This window comes from Hypanus sabinus, chromosome 4 (genome assembly GCF_030144855.1).
Source record: "Hypanus sabinus isolate sHypSab1 chromosome 4, sHypSab1.hap1, whole genome shotgun sequence".
In the NCBI taxonomy this organism is placed as follows: domain Eukaryota; kingdom Metazoa; phylum Chordata; class Chondrichthyes; order Myliobatiformes; family Dasyatidae; genus Hypanus; species Hypanus sabinus.
Window position 1 is genome coordinate 80,368,700 of NC_082709.1, and position 14,608 is coordinate 80,383,307.

At 38.7% G+C, this 14,608-nt stretch overlaps 2 long non-coding RNA genes across 2 annotated transcripts in view; one reads left to right on the forward strand and one right to left on the reverse strand.

The window, feature by feature from the left end:
* Positions 1 to 656: 656 nt before the first annotated feature.
* The window catches only part of LOC132392926 (uncharacterized), a 33,300-nt gene continuing 19,348 nt past the window's right edge, over positions 657 to 14,608 (reverse strand). The window contains exon 3 of the long non-coding RNA XR_009511692.1: positions 657 to 730. This is a non-coding gene — a long non-coding RNA (uncharacterized LOC132392926). The remainder of the gene's footprint in view (positions 731 to 14,608) is intronic.
* LOC132392925 (uncharacterized) lies at positions 4,715 to 8,334 on the forward strand. The gene is made up of 2 exons (XR_009511691.1): positions 4,715 to 6,879; positions 8,020 to 8,334. It is a non-coding gene; the product is annotated as an uncharacterized LOC132392925 (long non-coding RNA).

The following is a 14,608-nucleotide window of genomic DNA, read 5'->3' on the forward strand; positions in this document are numbered from 1 at the left end:
CAATGTCATTAGTGCTAATATGCATCGCAGCCTCTGGCTGTTCCCCTTCTTCCTTGAGAATATCCCATAGCCACTCCGATACATCATGAACTCTAGCACCCAGGAAGCCACACACCATCCTAGTGTCTCTTTTACAATCTCCTTTAGAATCTCCTTTCTGTCCCCCTAACTATCAAGGACTGTATAACTACTGCATTGTCTAACTTTACACTATCCTGTCAAGCCACAAAGCCAGCCTTTGCCACAATTAAAAAGTATTGAAACACAAGAGTGTAAAATGCTATGGACTCTGAACTGAGATGAAATTAAATTAAACAATTTCTATTTTGGCCAATATGAATACAAGAAGTGGAGGTAACTATTCGTGCTGCAAAGTTCCATTATTATTCAAATGAATTAGCAGTTCAGTTTAGTAATATTAGACCATGTTGAGATATATCCTAGGCTTAAACTCTAAAAAGGAGATTTTAGCTCAACAATAAAGTCAAAAGTGCTTTCTTTCCCCACTTCAAACTCTCTTCTCATCCTTATTATGTGAATGCATCTGTGTTGCCTTTTTATTCTAAAGAGAAATAGTGATTACATCAATTTGAGACAGATGCATTGCAGTTTAAAATTTGAAGAACACAGATGAGACACATACCATATGTTTAGCTGGCAGCATTGGTAAGCAGATAAATGGTGTGCACTCTGCCAGGGAAGTCTTCGTTTTTCTTTGGGTAGACTCGTGCTAGGGAGAAAGCATTGATTGCAATAGGCATCATTACTCAACCCTGGTTCAATGAGGATGTTCATAAAGTGCCCATCTTGTATTTCTCCTTCAGCATTATTTGTCCTTTGTGATTATCATTTTCACTGACAACCATGAATGATCTCCTGTGTTTCACAATGTTCTCACCTCATTCTTAAGTGTGTATCACACTGCCCCTGGGATCTTTTACTGCAGTATACCAATGCACTTTACTGTCCTGATATATTGCTCTAAAAATTCAATTTCCTTGTGACAATGATTCCTCCATTTTGTCTGTGAATGCCCTTCTCATCCAGATTCTCATCATTGTTTGTTAAAGAGCTGTAGTTTGAGTCACAATGATGTGACCTTCAATGATGACTTGCTAAAAGTAGGCAAAAGAATCAGTAAAACAGATAATGGAGATGTCTGTGAAACATTAGCGTTTGGGAAGCTTGGGTTAGATTGGTCAATCTGGGGAGTGAAGGAGTTTCCAGAATAACACTGAAGCAGGACTATCATCTACAACACACTAGCAGATGTAAGACGTAAACAACAGTGAATTACAGACAGCATTCTTAAAGTAGCTAGAAGTGAAACACAGGGCCAGTGGAGAGAGGAGAAAAGACTAGCATAAGCACAAGGATCTCAAGAATTTCCTTTGGAGGTCAGAGCATGTAACACATGGCTCGATAAAGAGTCTCAACTCAAAACATCTAATGTCCCATTTCCCTCTGCAGTTGCTACCTGACTTGTTAAGCTTCTATAGCAATTTGTTTCTATTGCTTCAGATTCCAGCATTTGCAGTCTTTTGTGTCTTACCTGGGAACCTTCTGTGAGCATTAAAAACAAACAGAAAATATATAAAACCTACAACACAATACAGGCCCTTCAGCCCCCCAAGCTGTGCCAAACATGTCCTTACCTTAGAAATTACCTAGGGTTGCATATAGCCCTCTATTTTTCTGAGCATCATTGTACCTGTCCAGGAGTCTCTTAAAAGATCCTATCCTATCCACCTCCACTACCGTCACCGGCAGCCCATTCCACGCACTCACCACTCTTTGCATTAAAAAAAACTTACCCCTGACATCTCCTCTGTACATACTTTCAAGCATCTTAAAACTGTGCCCTCTCACGCTAGCCATTTCAATCCTGGGAAAAAGCCTCTGATGAGCCACACGATCAATGCCTCTCATCATCTTATACACCTCTATCAGGTCACCTCTCATCCTCCATCGCTCCAAGGAGAAAAGGCTGAGTTCAGTCAACCTATTCTCATAAGGCATGCTCCCCAATCCAGGCAACATCCTTGTAACTCTCCTCTGTACACTTTCTATGGTTTCCATATCCTTCCTGTAGTGAGGGGACCAGAACAGGGCACAGTACTCCAAGTGGGGTCTGACTAGGGTCCTATATAGCTGTAGCATTACCTCTCGGCTCCTAAACTCAATCCCACGATTGATGAAGGTCAATGCATCGTATGCTTTCTTAACCACAGATTCAACCTGAGGCACACCACTGGTCACTGACCTCCGTACAGAATATGACCTGTCTACAACCACTCTTTGCCTTTTGTGGGCAAGCCAGTTCTGGATCCACAAAGCAACGTCCCCTTGGATTCCATGCCTCTTCACTTTCTCAATAAGCCTTGCATAGGGTACTGTATCAAATGCCTTGCTGAAATCCATATACACTACATCTACGCTCTACCTTCATCAATGTGTTTAGTCACATCCTCAAAAAAATTCAGTCAGGCTCATAAGGCATGACCTGCCTTTGACAAAGCCTTGTTGACTATTCCTAATCATATTATGCCTCTCCAAATATTCATAAATTGTGCCTCTCAGGATTTTCTCCAACAACTTACCCACCACTGAAGTAAGACTCACTGGTCTATAATTTCCTGGGCTAGCTCTACTCCCTTTCTTGAATAATGGAACAACATCTACAACCCTTGAATCATCCGGAACCTCTCCCGTCCCCATTGATGATACACTGATCATTGCCAGAGGCTCAGTAATCTCCTCCCTCGCCTCCTACAGTAGCCTCGGGTGCATCTCGTCTGGTCCTGGAGACTTATCTAACTTGATGCTTTCCAAAAGCTCCAGTACATCCTCTTTCTTAATGTCTACATGCTCAAGTTTTTCAATCCACTGTAAGACATCTTTACAATCGCCAAGATCCTTTTCCATATTGAATACCGAAGCAAAGTATCATTAAATATCTCTGCTATATCCTCTGGTTCCATGCACACTTTTCCAATGTCATACTTGATTGGCCCTATTCTCTCACGTCTTACTCTTCACATACTTGTAGAATACCTTGGGGTTTCCTTAATCCTGTCTGCCAAGGCCTTCTCATGGCCCCTTCTGGCTCTCCGAATTTCTTTCTTAAGCTCCTTCCTGCTAGCCTTATAATCTTCTAGATCTCTTTTTTGAACCTTTCATAAGCTCTTCTTTTCTTCTTGACTAGACTTACAACATGGTTCCTGTACCCTACCATCCTTTCCCTGTCTCTTTGGAATGTACCTGTTACGAACCCCGTAACTGGGTCACTTACCAGCAAAGATAGAGAGGTCCATTGAAGTCTGATGGTTCTATTTTTAACAGTATTTATTAATAAAGGGGCACAAAAATAAGATCAATGCAAACATACAAATAATATATGTTGTCAATACTAAATCTAAAAGCACAGGTATAATAATAATCAATAAGAAATAGCTCTATCGTTGTCTGGGGGATAATGTATTGTCCAATGGAAATATAAAAGTCACTGTTAGTTCGTTCAAGCTGCAGTGTTTTTGGGTTTGAGAGAAAGAGACGGGAAAAACTTGCCCAGTTCTTTTATGATGCCAATCCTTCGAGTCGTTTGGGAGTTGGTTTCCCCGTCGTTAGCTAAAAGCCAGTCTCCCATGGTGAAAGCCACCGGTTCCAGGGCAAATGGAACCGAACGCACATGGCCTCCTCCCTACCGGCTTCCGCTATTATGGGATCGCTAGTGTTTCTTCTGGTGCGTCTGAGGGGCTTTTCCCACAGACTCTCTTTTATCCTGACTCACAGGGTCGCAGATGTCAATCAGGTTGGGGGTGATGCAATCCCTCCCTCAACCAGCCCACTTTGCCTGAGGGCTTCCACGTACCACAGTATTGCAATACACAAGTTTGTCTTCAAGAGACAATGGCCGTGTCCCGTAGCTTTATATCGCCGGGGCAACGAGACATTCCGCACATCTCTCTCTCATTTCCTGGGTCTCCTGACCCAAATCAATAGCGATCTTGCGATTCTCACAAAGGAGGGGGCTACCCCGCACCCTTCGGCCCCTCAGCTGTGGTACATGCATAACATACCTATGCAGAACTCCACACAAATATCCCCCGAATGTTTGCCACATTTCTTCTAGACATTTCCCTGAGAACATCTGTTCCCAATTTATGCTTCCAAGTTCCTGCCTGATAGCCTCATATTACCCCTTACTCCAATTAAATGCTTTCCTAAATTGTCTGTTCCGATTCTTCTCCAATGCTATGGTAAAGTAGATGGAATTGTGATCATCATCTCCAAAGTGCTCTCCCAGTGAAAGATCTGACACCTGACCAGGTTCATTTCCCAATACCAGATCAAGTTCAGCCTCTCCACCTGTAGGCTTATCTACATACTGTATTGTGTCAAGAAACCTTCTTGAACACACCTAACAAACTCCACCCCATCTAAACCCCTTGTTTTAGGGAGATACCAATCAATATTTGGGAAATTAAAGTCTCCCACCATGACATCCCTGTTATTATTACACCTTCCCAGAATCTTGTCTCCCTATCTGCCCCTCAATGTCCCTGTTACTGTTGGGTGGTCTGTAAAATCACCCAGTTATTGACCCCAGGAATAAATCATAGGAGCAATAATAAATCTTTTCTTTTAACATGTTAATTCCTGAATTGTAAATATATAGATTTGGTGAAATGCTGCCATTTTCAGGCCAGGGTCATTAAATTGTGTCTATTTTTTCTTGGCACAGGAAGGTGGTGCACTATTAGAAGTCATGTTTCATTTTTCCCAAGTATTTCAAAGTTCAAAGTATATTTATTATGAAAGTACATACATGTCACCATATACAGCTCTGAGGTTCATTTTCTTGTGGTCATGCTCAATAAATCTATAGAATAATAATCATAGCAGAATCAAGGAAAGGCTGCCCAACTAGGGCATTCAAATAGAGTGCAGAAGACAACAAATATGCAAATACAAAAAGGAGAAATGATGATGATGATGATGATGATAATAATAATAAATAAACAATAAATATCGAGAACTTAAGATGAGGAGTGCTTGAAACTGAGCCCATTGGTTGTGGGAGCATTTTAATGACAGGGCAAGTAAAGTTATCCGCTTGTGTTCAAGAGTCTGTTGGTTGAGGAGTTGTAACGATTCCTGAACCTGGAGTCCTGAGGGTCCTGTACCTCCTTCCTGGTGGCAGCAATGAGAAAAGAGCATGTCCTGGGTTCCTGAATGCTGGATGCTGCTTTCCTCTGATGGTGTTTCATGCAGATGTGCTCATTGATGGGGAGGATTTTATCCATGATGGACTGGGCTGTATCCACTATATTTTGTAGGATTTTCCATTCAAGGCCATTGGTGTGTTCACACCAGGCTGTGATGCAGCCAGGCAATATATATTCCATTACGTATCTATAGAAGTTTGTCAGAATGTTAGATGTCGCCAAATTTTCATAAACTCCTAAAGAAGTAGAGGCATTGCCATGGGAAATAGGAAGCACAATGTCATGTAAATAAATGTTCTGAAATTAATCCAACCAGTATTGACAACCCTAGTGCCACTGAAAGTAAAAACAAAGGACTAAACATTGGAGACAGATCAAGAGGCTGAGTACTGGTCAGGGAAGGGAGAATCAATAGACAAAACCAGCAAGTGACAAAATCAGCTAAGTCAGAACAGGCAACACACACAAAATACTGGAGGAACTCAGCAGGCCAGGCAGCATCTATTGAAAAGAGTAAACAGTCAACATTTCGGGCCAAGACCCTTCATCATGACTACTTCAGAACAGGATTTGATATTAGATTTGAAAAAGCCATCAAACATTTGGCATTTGGATCATCATTTATCTTGTGTCTAATAAAATGCCATTAAACTAATTTAAACACTATGAGCATGTGAGTGATTGTTAGATAAGGTTCAAAAATGTAATATATAATAAATCAGACTGAAAATTAAGAGAGCACATAATACAAAAGAAGTGATTCACATATTGAAATGTAGGCAAATACATATAGATACATTTGATCTTTGGGCACTATCATCGCTGAGCATTTCATGGCAGCAACATATTTTGGAATATTGCTTACAGAAGATATTTTGCCTGTTGCATTACCAGGCCAATTTAATCGAATTTTGAGTATGGATAATTATTTAGTCATCCTGCAAATGACGGAAATGTAAAAGTAGATTGTTCATTTTTGATTAGCCAAGTAATTATTCCTTTAGATACTGTATATATTATTTTACTTCAACTTGTACTATATGGTTTTCATGTTTAGTTTTGTTCTCAACTACTAAGAACAGTCATTAACCTTTTGGAAACTCTACTACCATTTTGACATTTTTGTTTTTGATAATAGATTTGTACTCAAAGCTCAGAGCCAAAGGCACCTTATGCTACAGGAGATGCTGCTTGTAAAAGTCAATCTGAGAGGTAAACATTCCCTTTTCACTAAATTATGAAATGAAATGCTCCAGTTTAGCATTCACGACCCATGTATTTGAGTGTAAAAGATGCTCATAGAAATTTCAACAGTCTGTGTATTTTTTTTGCACACAGCCTTCTGAAGAAATTTACAGAGCAAGTAACTGGTAAAAAATCAAACGATGTAGAACAGGTAACAGCAGACATTGATTTTTTTTCTTCTGTTTGCTATTTTTAAATCATGCAACTTTACAGCAATTGCTTGATTAACATATTCACATTTATTATCAGACAAGCCCACTGATTGATGATATTGAGCAACAAAACTCACCTTGGCTGCAAGACTTGTACCGGCCGTCGAGTCAGTTCGCAATAAATCAATTGGTCACAGGACAAACTTCAAACAATCCGTAGATGAGGAAGAAATAGATAGCAGAGCTAATGTGAGGTAAATTATCTGATTCTAAATCAACTGAAAGCTGATGTAATAAATTTAAATTTAGTCATACTACCCGGGATTATTATACCATTGAAATGTATTCAAGGGCTTCTAATTGTACAATAAGGTGCATACAATACAAGAATCAAATACTAAGCAAGAGTAAGAAGGAAGATTATTCCAAATGTGATTAGTGTTATTTTGAGGAATGATAAATCTGGAGTATGGAGGCTTGTGTGTTTCTTTCTACTTTTCCTTGCTTCGCATTTACAGATCAGTTGCTTCTGGAAGAAACTCCCTGATTTTCATTTCCATTCATTTCATTGGAAATAAAAATCAAACAATTATTCAAGAATGTGTGATCTACCACATCATTCTTACACTCAAAAGCAATTCAAAATCCAAAAATAGCTGACAAGTTTATCAGTTACACATGAACAGAGGTGGGGAAATGTTTAGTCAAGCAGAATTGTACAGCAGAGATTATGATGTGTCATACAGATGGTGGTGAAATAGGTGTTGCATAAAACCAAGGGAAGCAGTGAAAGAATTCCAATGAATGAGCTATAACATTGGAAACTGGATTCCACATGTATGCTGAAGTCTTCCAGCATGATACAGCCATCACTATGCTTCATGGTAGGGATGGTGTGTTTTTGATGATGTGCGGTGTTTGGCATGCCAAATATAACGTTTAGTCTGATGGCCAAGAAGCTCAAATTTAGTTTCATCAGGCCATAGGACCTTCTTCCAGCTGACTTCAGATTCTCCCACGAGTCTTCTGGCAAACTCTAGCTGAGATTGCATGCAAGTTTTTTTTCCCACAGTGGCATTCTCTTTGCCACTCTCCCATAAAGCTGTGACTGGTGAAGCACCTGGGCAACAGTTGTATATGCAGTCTCTCACATCTCAGCCACTGAAGCCTGTAATTCCTCCAGAGTTGTCATAGGCCTCACTAGTCCCCTTCTTGCACGGTCACTCAGTTTTTGAGGACAGCCTGTTCTAGACAGATTTACAGCTGTGTTGTGCCATATTCTTTCCATTTCTTGATGAGTGACTTAACTGTACTCTAATGGATATTCAGTGACTTGGAAATTTTCTTGTATCTACAAGTATCTCCTGACGTGCTTTTCAATAACATTTTCACAGAGCTGCTTGGAGTGTTCCTTTGTCTTCATGGTGTAGTTTTTGCTAAGATACTGAATCATCAACAGTTGGACCTTCCAGATACCGGTGTATTTTTACTACAATCAATTGAAACACCTTGACTGCACACGGGTCTCCAATTAACTACCATGAATTCTAAAACCAATTGTCTGCACCAGCGATGATTTGGTGTGTTATATTACAGGGGGTGGGCTGAATACTTATGTAATCAATTATTCTGTGTTTTATATTTGCAATTAATTTAGATAACTTTGTAGAGATCTGTTTTCACTTTGATATTAAAGAGTCTTTTCTGTTGATCAGTGTCAAAAAAGCCAAATTATTTTGTTGCTTAAATGGAAACATGCCGCTCTGCCTACTTGTGCCCATTCGTTAATTGATGTTATGTCATGTTTAAATTTAAAGAAGATTAGGTGTTCTACTTCTGTACCTAGACAAGATTTTTTCACATTATGGGGACCTTTCTTTCACAATCTTTGACTTGTTCAGGAATGAAGGCTATTATATGCTTGAATTTACGACTATGTTCAGGAATTTTTTTTCTTTCCATGATCAACATCACTTACATCACGTTTCTTCCCCATTCTGATGTTTGGTCTGAACATCGACTGAGCCTCTCTATACATGCTTGTATGCGTTGAGTTGCTGCCACATGATTCACTGATTAGATATTTGCATTAACGAGCAGGTGTACCTAAAAAGTGGCCACTGAGTGTATCTAAATATAACTTGTTGCAGTGAAGAGAGAGTAGGAAAAAATGAGATCCATCAGAAGGAACTCATAAGGGGTTATGCTTTTAATAAGCACAGTATGCCTTACTTATATTGTACGAGCAGTCTTATGCAAAGAAGCCATCAATAATGGAAAGCATAAACATCATATCAATGGAACAAAGAAAGGTGATAGAGCCTATGATGGTGCAACAGTGCAGAAGGTAACTTACTTTATAATTTACTCCCACTAAATGCTTAAAGGTTATCATTCATATTCTTCTACCAAATTGGCAAGAGAGCTCTTCATTACTTAACCAGTCTATTAATATAGAAATTAGTAATAACTAATAGAATTATTAAGCAAACCAAAGAGCTGATTATAGACTACAAAAGGAAGAAGCTGGAGGTCCATGATGGGAAATGAGGTAGAGAAGGTCAGTCCCTTTAAATTCCTTGGCATTAATATATCTGCAGCAAAGAAGTTCTTGAATGATATGGCTTTGAACTATGCTTCTTCACAGAACAACGAATAAGGCTCACTGACTCTTGTGTAATGACAAGAGTGCTGGCAAGAGGGTAGCCAATTTGTGCCCCTGTACTTGGAGCCTCTTAGACTGCTTGGTTTCTAATAACTTTTACGTAAATTGTAAAGGCTGCAATTGGGCCGAGCATAAATTGCTACAACCTTCTCAAACCTTTACAGTCACTATCATTAGCAGCCACAGACTGTGAAAACTATTCCTTTGGATCACATGAGCATTGCTTCAATTTGCAATATCTTAATCTGGTGTTAACCATACACAAAATTAGGCACAGTGAATATGTGTCAAGGCAATAGTCAAATTGATGAATCACAAACAGAAATTCTGCAGATGCTGGAAATCCAAGCAACACACACACAATGCTGAAGGAACTCAGCAGGCAGTATCTATGGAAAAAAGTACCTGCTGAAGGGTTTCGGCCCAATATGTTGACTGTATTTTTTTCCATAGGCGCTGCCTGGCCTGCTGAGTTCCTCCAGCATTTTGTGTTTTGCTCGACATGATCAATGTTGACAGAATGCTGAAATCATGGTATTCAGGCACGATGGCATAGTGGTTAGCGTAATGCGATTACAGCATCAGCGATCTGGATTCAAATATGCCACGAGTCTCTACATTCTCCCCTAACCATGTAGGTTTCCTTCATTTTCTTCACACATTTGAAAGACATATGGGTTAGAAGGTTGATAGGTGCCATCAGTGGCATGGTCTCGTTGGGCCAGAAGAGCCTTTTTCCATGCTGTATCAAATAAATAAAAGAAAAAAACCCTGTCTTTGACCAAATGAATGCATAGTATTTGCATATGGGTATCTTAGAATATCAAACTTAATCCCTAAAATTCCTGAAACTCTCAGATTCTGAGATAGTGGAATTTTGATGTAAATGTAAAATACAGTTTACTTAAAATCTCAGAATCCAGAGTGAAAAAAATAATCCCTCAGTTTTAGTGGGACATGCATATTGACAAATATTCAAAAGCCGTCCTTTGTTAATGTGTGTGTAAAATAAAGTCCAATTCCATTCATGAACAAAAAGAGTAGGGAACATTTTACATTTTATATGTTTGCAACATTAATTATGAAAAATGGAATAATTGCATGATCTGCTTTTTAGCTGGGAGAGTGCTCTTTTGATCACAGATATACCACTGTGGATTGGGTCAGTTAGCTTTGCCACCTCCCACAACAGACTGACTTACAGGCAATGTTATTGCTGCTTGAATGGCAATTACACGGATCAACATGATACACAATGTGAACAAAGTACCCACACACAATAAGTGATTGATGACCAAGTAATCATGTCCTGGTGGTGGCGGCAAGCATAAAACTTGCTTCAGAAATGTACTATCGATTGAATTCCACTGAAGGAGCAATACATTAGTCCATGTGCTGTAGTCTTTTTCAGGGTTTGACTCCAAGTAAAAACCCAAGCTGACAAGACAGCAAACAGAGTAACAGAGGACAAATATAAATGGTTTTATTTTATATTTCTCTCACAGGGAAGTGATATTAAAGTGCTTTTTTAATACTGTGGTACTTTGTTTAACTAGAAGTTTATTTTATTTTAGTTCACTTTCTGAAAGCAGGGCTCCATAAGAGTGCTATTTGAAAACTTAACATTTCCTCACTTCACAAGAAACATCTTTCAAAGAATCAAATAGGTGAAGAATTTTTTTTAGGATAGAAATTGTTTTGTTACTTGTTAATTAATGATTTCCTAATGCAAATAAAATTGTCCTTTATATGCCAGTATTGAAATTGTTATTATGATATTACTCCACCCGCTGAAATGTCATTATATATCATTTGTGGATAGCATTTCTTATGGTTTCAGCTTCAAAAAAATAAAAGACAAATTAATATGAAATATAAAAATACTACCTGTAAGATAATACACAGCCTTGTACAATAGCGTGGTGTTGTGAATAGTGTCTCACTAGTTTTAGACAATCCTTCCCAAAAGAATAGGGGAGTCTAAAATTAATGAGTATAGGTTTAAGGTGAAGGGGTGGATTTTAAGGAGAAATTGAGGGTCTCATATTCCATACAAAGGGTGGTGGATAAATGGAATGAGCTCCCCAAGGAAGTGGTAGTGGTGGCTGCAATTAGAATGTTTAAAGGACATTTGGATAGATTCATTGTTGGGAAAGTTTTAAAGGAACATGAGGGAAAAGCAAGCAAACTTTTCCAAAATACTTAGTCCTTGTTGGTACGATAACTTTCCTATCCCAGGAATTAGTCTGGCAGGATAACTCTCATCCCAGAAATTAGCCTCTTTTGGACTGCTTCCAGTGTCACTATATTTTAAGGTAAGGGACCAACATTGCAGTTGAGGCCTCACCGACACATTGCAACCCCTGTCTATTTTTAAACTCCAACCACTTTGCAATGAAGGTCAAAATGCCATTTGCCTTTTTCACTGCTATTGGACTTGCTGCAAGCTTTTATATGATTCATGGACTGAAGCACCTGGGTCCCTCAATAGCTTTGTTAAAACTGTAGAAGAGCTTGCAAAGATATTGACTCAGTCATAATAACTAATAATATCCCATTAGTGACCTCTCCCATATAAAGGGATGAAGACAACTGTTACAAGAGAATATGGGAAGTGTTCAAGGGAATGGCAGATGGAAATTAATTCAGATAAATGCAGAGTGGTGTATTTTTGAGAAGTTGACCAAGGAAGGGATAAACAGAGAAAATAACAAGGCCTTGAGAACTATTATAATACAGACAGACCTTGGGGCATCCTGAAGGTGAAGAAATCATATGGATGCTTGCCTTCATTGGACAGGGCATTGAATACAAGAGTTGAAACATCATCTTAAAACTGGAAGACAACACCTGCAGTGAATATTTCTCATTGCTGAGCTACAAGAAGGTTATTATTAAGCCAGAGAGGGTGCAGAAAAGAATCTGGGGCTTAAATTATGAGGAGAGACTGGATAAGCTGGGACTTTTCCCTGGATCAAAGGTGACTGAGAGGTGATATTTCAGAGGTTTATTAAATCATGAATGACACAGACATGATAGATAATCAGTCTTTTTCACAGGGTAGGGGAGACAAAAACTAGTGGCCATTAGTTTAAGTTGGGGAGGTGGTGTACTGAAGCATTAAGGAGGATTTGTAGGTGAAGTATATAGAGGGTGCTATATTAAGGAATGAGCTGCCAGTGGATGTGATAGAGGTAGGTACAGATATAATATTTTAAATACTTTTGGACTTGTTCATGGGTGAGGTTTAGAAGTTTTGAGTGAAGTGTTGATTTGCTGAGTATGTCACAGGAAAAGAATCTTAGGGTTGTATGTGGTGCATATATAATCTGATAATACATTTTACTTTGAAGCAGCATTGCATCAAACCCCTGTGTAATAAGAACCTTTCCCCTCAAATCCCCTTTAAAACTCTTTTGTCTAACTTTAAACCTGTGGCCTCTTGGATTTATACTCTACCATGGGAAAATGATTCTATCTATTCTTTCTATACTCCCTGTAATTTTTATACTGCTATCACGTTGCCTTAGAATCCCCTTCACTCCAGGGAAAAGAGACCTTCCTGTGAAACTTCTCCCCATAACTATAGTCCTCTAATCAAAGTAACATCTTAGTGAATCTCCCCTGCACTTTGCAGCCCAACCATATCCTTTGCATATGTGGTGGCCAGAATGCAGACAATACTCCAAGTGAGGTCGAACTGCTGTTTTGTGAAGTTGCAACATAACCTCCCAACTTTTATATTCTACACAGTGATCTATGAAGACAAGTATGTCATGTGCTTTCTTCTCCAGCCTATCTACTTGTGTTGCCATTTTCAATCATCAGTGGACTTTAGCACCAAGATCCCTTTGTTTATCAAAGTTCCTTACACCCTACCATTTACTGCTCATGACAATTTGGCTCATCGTTTTGCCCCTATTGATATTAAATTCCATTGGCCAATGCTCCTGCCAACTTTCTGAGCTATCTCCTACAGCAGCCTTAGACAATCCACCTCACTATCCACTACACTTCCAACTTTAGTGTCAATGGCAGGAAATGTCAGACTGGCCTCCCTCTGTCTGGAATCTGTTTCTGACGATCCTGGATTGCAAGATCTCCATCCTCCAGTAGAGGGAGCTGTACACAGGCTTCCACATTTGTTCAGTTGTCTGAAATTCTGTCTTAATTACGTTTGTCGATTGTAAAAACAGATCTATGAAATTTCCGTACAGTTTTTAACATAGCACTCAATAGTCAAAATTCTGCCACAACATACTGGAAGAACTCCAAATTTGACAAAAAAAAAACACAACTAGTAGATGTTAGTATCTTGACCTCACTCTGAAGTGTACCTGTTGTACCATGTGTTTCCAGCGTTCTGCAAAATTGTTTCCCTGGGCACCAAGAAAGAGCTGGTGATGAAGCACATACAACTTTATGAATAATGTACTAGAGGGAGGTGACACTTACATTATGACAACTTCCTTAAACTTAGAATTTATACATCAGGACATAGAAGAGGAGTTGCTATTCTTATCTCAAGTAAGCTAAATTTTGAAAAAGTATTCGAAATGGGAGATAAAGAGGGCAGATATATTCTGGTAAGGGAGAATATAGATGGAAATTCAGTTACTCTATTGAATATATACGCACCCCCCGGGAAATGATACTGGTTTCTTTCAGAAAATTACTGATATTATGGTAATGGAAACAGAAGGTCTCCTGATATGTGGGGGAGACTTAAGTTTACAATTACAACCAAACTTAGACTCTTCCAATAGAAAAACCTATGAAACAAAATCTTTACATAAGAAAGTTAATACACTTTTTGAGGATGTTGGTTTAATTGATATATGGAGGGACCTTTTCCCTGACAGAAGAGGTTACACTCATTATTCTGCTCCCCATTCTGTATATACAAGAATAGACTATTTCATAACATTTGGAAAAGACAAAGACAAAATAAAGACCTGTGGAATTGGGTCAATAGATGTAAGTGACCAAGCACCTATATATTTATCTGTTGATTTTGACCTGCAACTAAAGAATACTATTTGGAAACTAAATTCAAGTCTACTCAATGATCCGTACTTTAAGGAACAAATTTAAAAAGAAATTGGTCTCTACTTAGAATTTAATGATAATGGAGAGGTTTCACCTCCCATTTAATGGGATACCCTGAAGACGGTCTTAAAAGGGAAAATTATAGCGATATCTTCATATAAGAAAAAATAAGGAATAAAACATAGGAATTACAAAATAGGCTGAAGGAACTAGAGAAAACACACTAATTGAATTTGGCACAGGATACATTAGGGGAAATTAAAAGAATT